The sequence below is a fragment of the Lycium ferocissimum genome, chromosome 9, assembly GCF_029784015.1.
Source record: "Lycium ferocissimum isolate CSIRO_LF1 chromosome 9, AGI_CSIRO_Lferr_CH_V1, whole genome shotgun sequence".
Classification (NCBI taxonomy): domain Eukaryota; kingdom Viridiplantae; phylum Streptophyta; class Magnoliopsida; order Solanales; family Solanaceae; genus Lycium; species Lycium ferocissimum.
Window position 1 is genome coordinate 7,615,024 of NC_081350.1, and position 7,026 is coordinate 7,622,049.

The following is a 7,026-nucleotide window of genomic DNA, read 5'->3' on the forward strand; positions in this document are numbered from 1 at the left end:
TCTCCCTCCGGACGCCTCCCAGACTCATACCAATTTGCGGCTACATCCCGCAACCGGTATGACGCAAACTCGACGTACTCGATCTCGGTCGCCTTAATCAACCGTAACGTACGCCGCATCTCCCGAATAAACTCCGGGGGTCCTCCGCGGGCTTTGACCCGAAAAACTCGGGGGACCACAAGTCGCAGAAATCACGGCCCTCCGACCGTCATACCCCGTCCGCACGATCACCTCCCGATCCCCGCCTCGTGAACCCGGCCCGCCATCAACCGGTCAATAGCCGAACCGCATCCCGCATGGCCCTATCCTCCGCCCCCGGGCCGAGGGCCGGAGGCTCGGGTGCTAGAACCCTCGGGAGCCGGGGGTGGAGCCGCCCCTCGACCCGCCGCCGCCGCTCCAAGCCCCTCTCGATATCGGCGGTGTAGCCGAACCGGGCCGTCGGGGGCACAATCTCGGTACATGTGCTCGCACGGGCCCCGGTAACTCTCCGGCCCGGCCGGTCTCCCCCACCGCCGTAGACTTGCCCTTTCGGGCAACTATCGCCTTTCGGAGGCATCACCGAAAACATAACAATTCGTTAGGGAGAGTCATCCCGATAACACAAAGCTCTATCGCACGATCTAAGATCGAAAGAAAGATAACACCCTAAATGTCCCGTAGCCTCCCGTTTATAGATGTGGTGCACAACACACCGATAAACAAGACTCTACTAGACACGGTCTGTAGACATTCCGAGGACGAACTGCTCTGATACCACTTTTGTCACGACCCAACCCCGTAGGCCGTGACTAGTGCCCGAGCTGGGCACCCAAACACATTCATTAATCCGAATCACATACAGATGACTTATACGTATACAAATATCAGATGCTGTCTCAAACTGTCTCAACACAAACATATATATATCACAGAAGCCGGCAAGGCTATCATATGGCGCAACGGCCCAAAATATATACAAATGCAAGCCGACAAGGCTGCCACGGCGAATGGGATCGCCGTAACATATAACATACGAACACACCTATACAAAGATAGGCACAACCCACATATACGTCTACGTACCTCTAAACGAACAACAAGAATCATATGACGGGACAGGCCCCGCCGTACCCCCGAACAAACAAATACATATGCAACGGACGAATATATACCAAAATGTGGGCTCCGAATAAAGGGAGCACTCCAAACAGCAGATAGGTGTCCTAGATCGGCGGATCACCGAACCGTACGTCCGTACCTCGCGGCATGAAACGCGGCCCCCCGAAGAAAGGGGTCAAGACGGAATATGTACCGAGTATGCAAAGCGTAAGATACAAGAAACAAAGCCGAGTCATAATCGAAACAAAATACGTAAAATAAGTGCAATATCCAAAATACCAAAATGTTTATTTTTAAAATACAAATCATGCAAGGGGCTCAGAAAATATGGTCGCCCGCCCGTCAATGGCGCCATAACACATCATACTCCAGAAGATTTCATATCTCCGAAACCCGACATATCACATATCACATATACACGGTACCCGGCCCTATAGCAGAGGGGCTCGGCGAACCGGACACATCATAACACTAAATATACGCGATACCCGACCCAATAGCAGAGGAGCTTGGCGAACCGGATACATCATACTCCAGAATATAACAAAGTGCGCACGATAACATAACCGGCCCGGAACTCGGCGAAAGATATAACAGAATGCACGAGCAGAATCGTGAGTAACCATATGCATAAAAATCATTATTACAGACCCAATAGAATAATCAAAGCGGACTATCATTTCGAAACCAAGACAACAGTCAAATCCATTTCCTCCGAATGTCACTCGGGAACATATCAAATAGAGCTTTAGAAATCATAGTTACGTATCAAAATCATATTCATAAAAATCCTCATCTCAGACTTAACAGATAAGTAAGTAACCATACTCGGGGGTCGGGATGATAGCCATACTAAATTCTTTCAAAGATCGTCAGAACTATACAAAGGAAAGTCGCGGGACCCACGGATGAGCGTCAACCCGATCCGGGCCCGCCTATGAACGACATGGTCATTATACGTTATAGAAACTTCTACGAACGTTTCATAGCAATCCGAGACCATATGTGAAAGTTACGGTCGTTCGTAGTTACAGAATCTTTTACGAACAAAATCTCTTTATGCAACATTTGAAATCCAATATTACAAAAGACATAAGGGCCATTATTCCATAACAATACGAATGTCAAAGATAAAAATGCAAATAAGAATCGTAGGCATACTCGGATCGCAAGAATAGAATTTCCTCGAGGCTCGTGTCATAGCCTATTTACAACTAAGGCATGCCAAAAGAAGGAAGGGTTAAGCTTTACATACCTCGATCGCTCTCAAAGCTAATCCAAATCAAACCTATGCCTCGGACTCTCCAAGATCTACATAACATCAATAAATACCAACATTAACTATAGGCATTTAGGAGTTCATTTCCAAACTAGCACTTAATTCTACGGAAATTTGGGCAAAGATTTCCCCCGTAAATGCACAACCCCGAGAATTCAACTCGGCCAAATTCATCAACAACAACACCAACAATCATTCTAACAACATCAATAATCAATTTAAAACGCATTCTAACATTAAATAATTCTTCTCCACATATTTCAACAACATTCCAATTATGTTCACTACAACTACATACATACAAACCAATATCAATCAAACTCACACTAATACTCATATATTCAATTACCAATCCGAAACCATTCAAACAATATTCAAGAACTCTTTAAACAATTCACACAATATTTCCAACAATCCAACAAATGCTCCAATTCACCCGAAATTGTTCCCAAACCCGAGAACCACATCCATAACACATTCCTAACTTCCGAATCATGATTTGCACCAACAATCCACACTCTAACAATGTCATTCTCATAAATATAGAAATTACATTAAATGCACATTAATCCTCCAAATCAGCCCATAACATTTACAATATCAATCTTGAGTCATTAAACTCTTATCGCCAACATAGAATTCATAACGACAACAATCAAAATACTAAATAGAATTAATTCATTCTTTGCTACACCTCACAAGCCATATTCGGCCAACACATACACAACCAAATTTCATGATTTTCATTCATTTCAACACACTACAATAACCAAACATGCTACATAGAATTAATTCATCACTTCAACACAACACACACATCCACACGGCTACAAGCCATGCACACGGCCTCAACTCCAACATGCCATATTTCATGAATTTCATCCATTTTGACATACTACAACATGCACACATCATTCATAACACATAAAAACAAGATTAAACCTTACCTTTCTTCTCAACTTCACAACTTGGCTAGGGTTAGCAAGGATGAAAACGAATGGTTTGATGATCCAAACAACAACTCCACGTTAACAAGGACCCTTCAATTAGTGGGTTTGCTAGGAAGAAATAATTTTGTGATGGCTAATTCTTGGTCTTGAATTTTGGACGGTTGGTCGAATGGCCTAGTTCTTGGTCTCCAAGTTCTTGATTTTTTTTTTCTAAGTGTGGAATGAAGAAAGATGACTTAGTAGTCATCTTTTATGCTCATATATGAATTATACAAGTGTCCATGGCCCACACATGGGTTGGACCAATTAAATTTGGCCACAAAATGTGTGGGGCCATCTCCAAACCACACGGCCAACATGGCCAATTTTCAATAATTTCCAACTTTCCAATATTTCACTTTTAACCCCAAATTTTCCTAAATGTTCCATGCCAACAAATTCATGAACAACTTATGTCTTAAAACAAAATCGAAGGTCAAAAGTCTCGACTTCGTATCCCGGAATAGTCTTGTCTCTAACTTATCATGGTTAACCCGGATTGTCCCAGTTCTCGGTTCGAGAGGAGATTCGGGTCGTGCAAGAGGCCACCCGTGCCACGATGTTCCCAGTGCAGAAAGTTAATTTGGGGACAGTGTCGACCAGGTTCAGAGGTTTGCTATGCATGCGGTCAGCCAGGCCATATCATGTGTGATTACCCCTCGATTGGTGGTAGAGGTAGGGTCCAGCCTTCAGGATCGGCAACCGGATCTTCATCATTGTCACAACCCAAATCGATGAGCCATGACGAGTACCCGACCACTGCTGGCCAAGCATTCCTATGCCTACATTTACTTCTCACTAACTATCCTGGGCCCATATATGATCTTTAACTTAGCTATACGTCTCCCAAATAACCAGCACAAGAGACACTGTATCGAGAACTCACGACCAACATATACATATAAGCATAAATACTGAGAGTGACAACGCAAGCCGATTAGGCCGCTACATGTGTTGTACAACAAAATAAGCGCCGACGAGGCTGGGTAACACCATGGCTACATATCACTGTCTACAAGCCTCTATAGAATACAGACTGTAGAAAGGACAGGACAAGGCCCTGCAATACCCATATATGTACATATCAAGATAGCGTACCCAAGGGCTATAGCTCCGGTCCAAATGGAGCTTGCTGGCTGGAACTGGAAAGAGGCCCTACTGGTCTGGCTCACTCGGCTGGCTATCTGAACCTACGGGCATGAACGCAGTGTCCGCAAGAAGAGACGTAAGTACGAATAATGTACCGAGTATGTAAGGCATAAATAATAATATAGTAAGAGATATAGAGCATGAATAATAAGAAGATGGAAATATAGAGCATATCGTGAGATAACAGAGTAACCTGTACGTCTGAGTGCCTTTAAGGCAGATACCATGCATGCTTAGTGTTGCGGAACGTACAGATCAATCCATATATACACATATATACATATAATATACATATAGTAGTGCCGAGGAACGAACGGCCCGATCCATTTAACCACATATATCCCGCGTCCGGGCATCCTGCGTCCGGGATGATATCATATTATACCAACTGATCAGGTGGCTATGCGTCTATAGTGCCTCGCCCTTTTTCCCATATTCCCCATATACATATACATATGTCATATTCATATGTCATATAAGCAGCATGCATGAGAGCCCAAAGAAAGCTATAACTCTATAGGAGTGATGTAAGGTCGATAGCCTCCGATTATATTATGGAATAAACGTCATCACTACATCTCACCTCGAAGGAACAAATAATATAAGGTGAGACCAGCAATAATGAATAAAATTGAGAAAGTTGAACGAAAGCTCAATATTCTCATGTCATCATTGAAATCATAAACTTGGAACCTTTAAACATAAAATCATCATCATCTTAATCATCATAGAAAATATTCTCATCTTTGACATCATCATTATCATATGAAAACATGTTCGTCGTTGTTTTCATAAGAACTTACGAAGTCACAAATCTCCGATTTGGAAAAATACGGACATTTTGCAAAACATTTATGAATTATTGGAATAAAAAAAGGGAGTCATGCCTTTGAGTCAAGAACTTTCAACTTTTGGCAACAAGGATATTATGGAAACATTTATGGAATCATAACATAAGAATCATGCCTTTGAAAGAAAGGGACAAGCTTTAACATAGCTATTCGACCTCCTATTAGCTACGCTTATTCGCCCGAGCTCGCAAGTCTACATTTAAGAGGATTTATACTAATGTTAGACTCATCATCTCACACTTGTTCCAAGTTCTCAAATCAAACTATTTTATATTCTGCCAAAAATTGGGCAGCATCTCCCCTGTTTATATCTCTAGCCCGAATTCTCAATTCAACAACCAACAACAACAATAACAATACCAACATCACTACCATTATTTTCAACACCAAAGTATTCCAAAGAACAACCCACACACTATTTTCCAAAATCCATAAATAATTAACCCACTATACAATTATTTAACCGCGCTATCTTCGTGAATAAGCAGGCGTTAATGCCAATAGGAAGAGATTCATACCTTTCTCTTGGTAATATTGAAATATATTCACTTCTCCGCCTTGAGCTTAAACCACAACGCGCCGCTATACAGTTTTGTAGTTGCAACTATGCGCCGTCCGGACCGAAATTTGAGAATTATACCTAGTTTTGGGCTAAAAAGTTGATGTAGGAAGCTTGGGGAATATTCTGGAAGGTTTGAGGGAGTTGGGTGTGTTTGGGACGAAAATATGAGGGGATCTCCCCTTTTATAACGATCCGTGTGCACGGACCGACTTAAAATTGCTCGGCGCGATCGCGGCTAGCGGTGGTGCGTTCGCGTTGAGTTACCAGGTCCTGCCCTGCGCGTTTTCGCCACCTTCTGGCGCGTTCGCGCAGGGTTATTTTCCTGCCCAGACAGCTGATCTTAAAACACACATAACATGTGATCCTGCTATTGTATGAGGGCCCACGACTTATGGTTGGAAATATAATTCAATTATCTACAACTTTCATTCTTGGTATTTTTCCAAATTCCAAACATATAATGGCACTTTGGCCTCTTCAATTCAGATCGTCCGAAAATATTTCCTTAAATCATCCTTTTGGATGGCTTATGCCCACAATAGGCTTAGGGGTCCTTCTTAGGACTTGCTCAACTTTTCATTTACTACTCATATAATTGTTCATATGTCCTTTATAAAAATTCCGGAGTGTGGGCCCCACTTAGCTTACAGTAACTAGGGCTTTTCATCAAGTGACATATGAACTGATTCACCTCATATGGTCTCCAAATGTCATATACATATATATTCTTATATTCAGATCACATAATCTTTGTCCCTAATCTTTTTATGCCTTTACTCTCCTCTGAGCTCATACCAAGCCGTCTAAAATTCTTGGTAACGCGAAATTTTTTTGGGTGTAACATCCTTCCTCCCTTAGAAACATTAATCCTCGAATGTTTTAGTTTGTAACCCAAGACATCATCTTTGATTCCCCAGAGCGGTTATTCTCCTCTTAGGGTCTGATTACCATGTGCTTAGACTATAACTTGGGTTTGTCTCTTCTCATTCTTCCTTAGCTCTTTTATTGCCTTCAGTCAGCTTCTTTCACTTCTTTGTCCTCATGTACAAGATCGGAAATTAACTAGCATCTCGCTTTTGTTCTTTTTCCCATTATCGT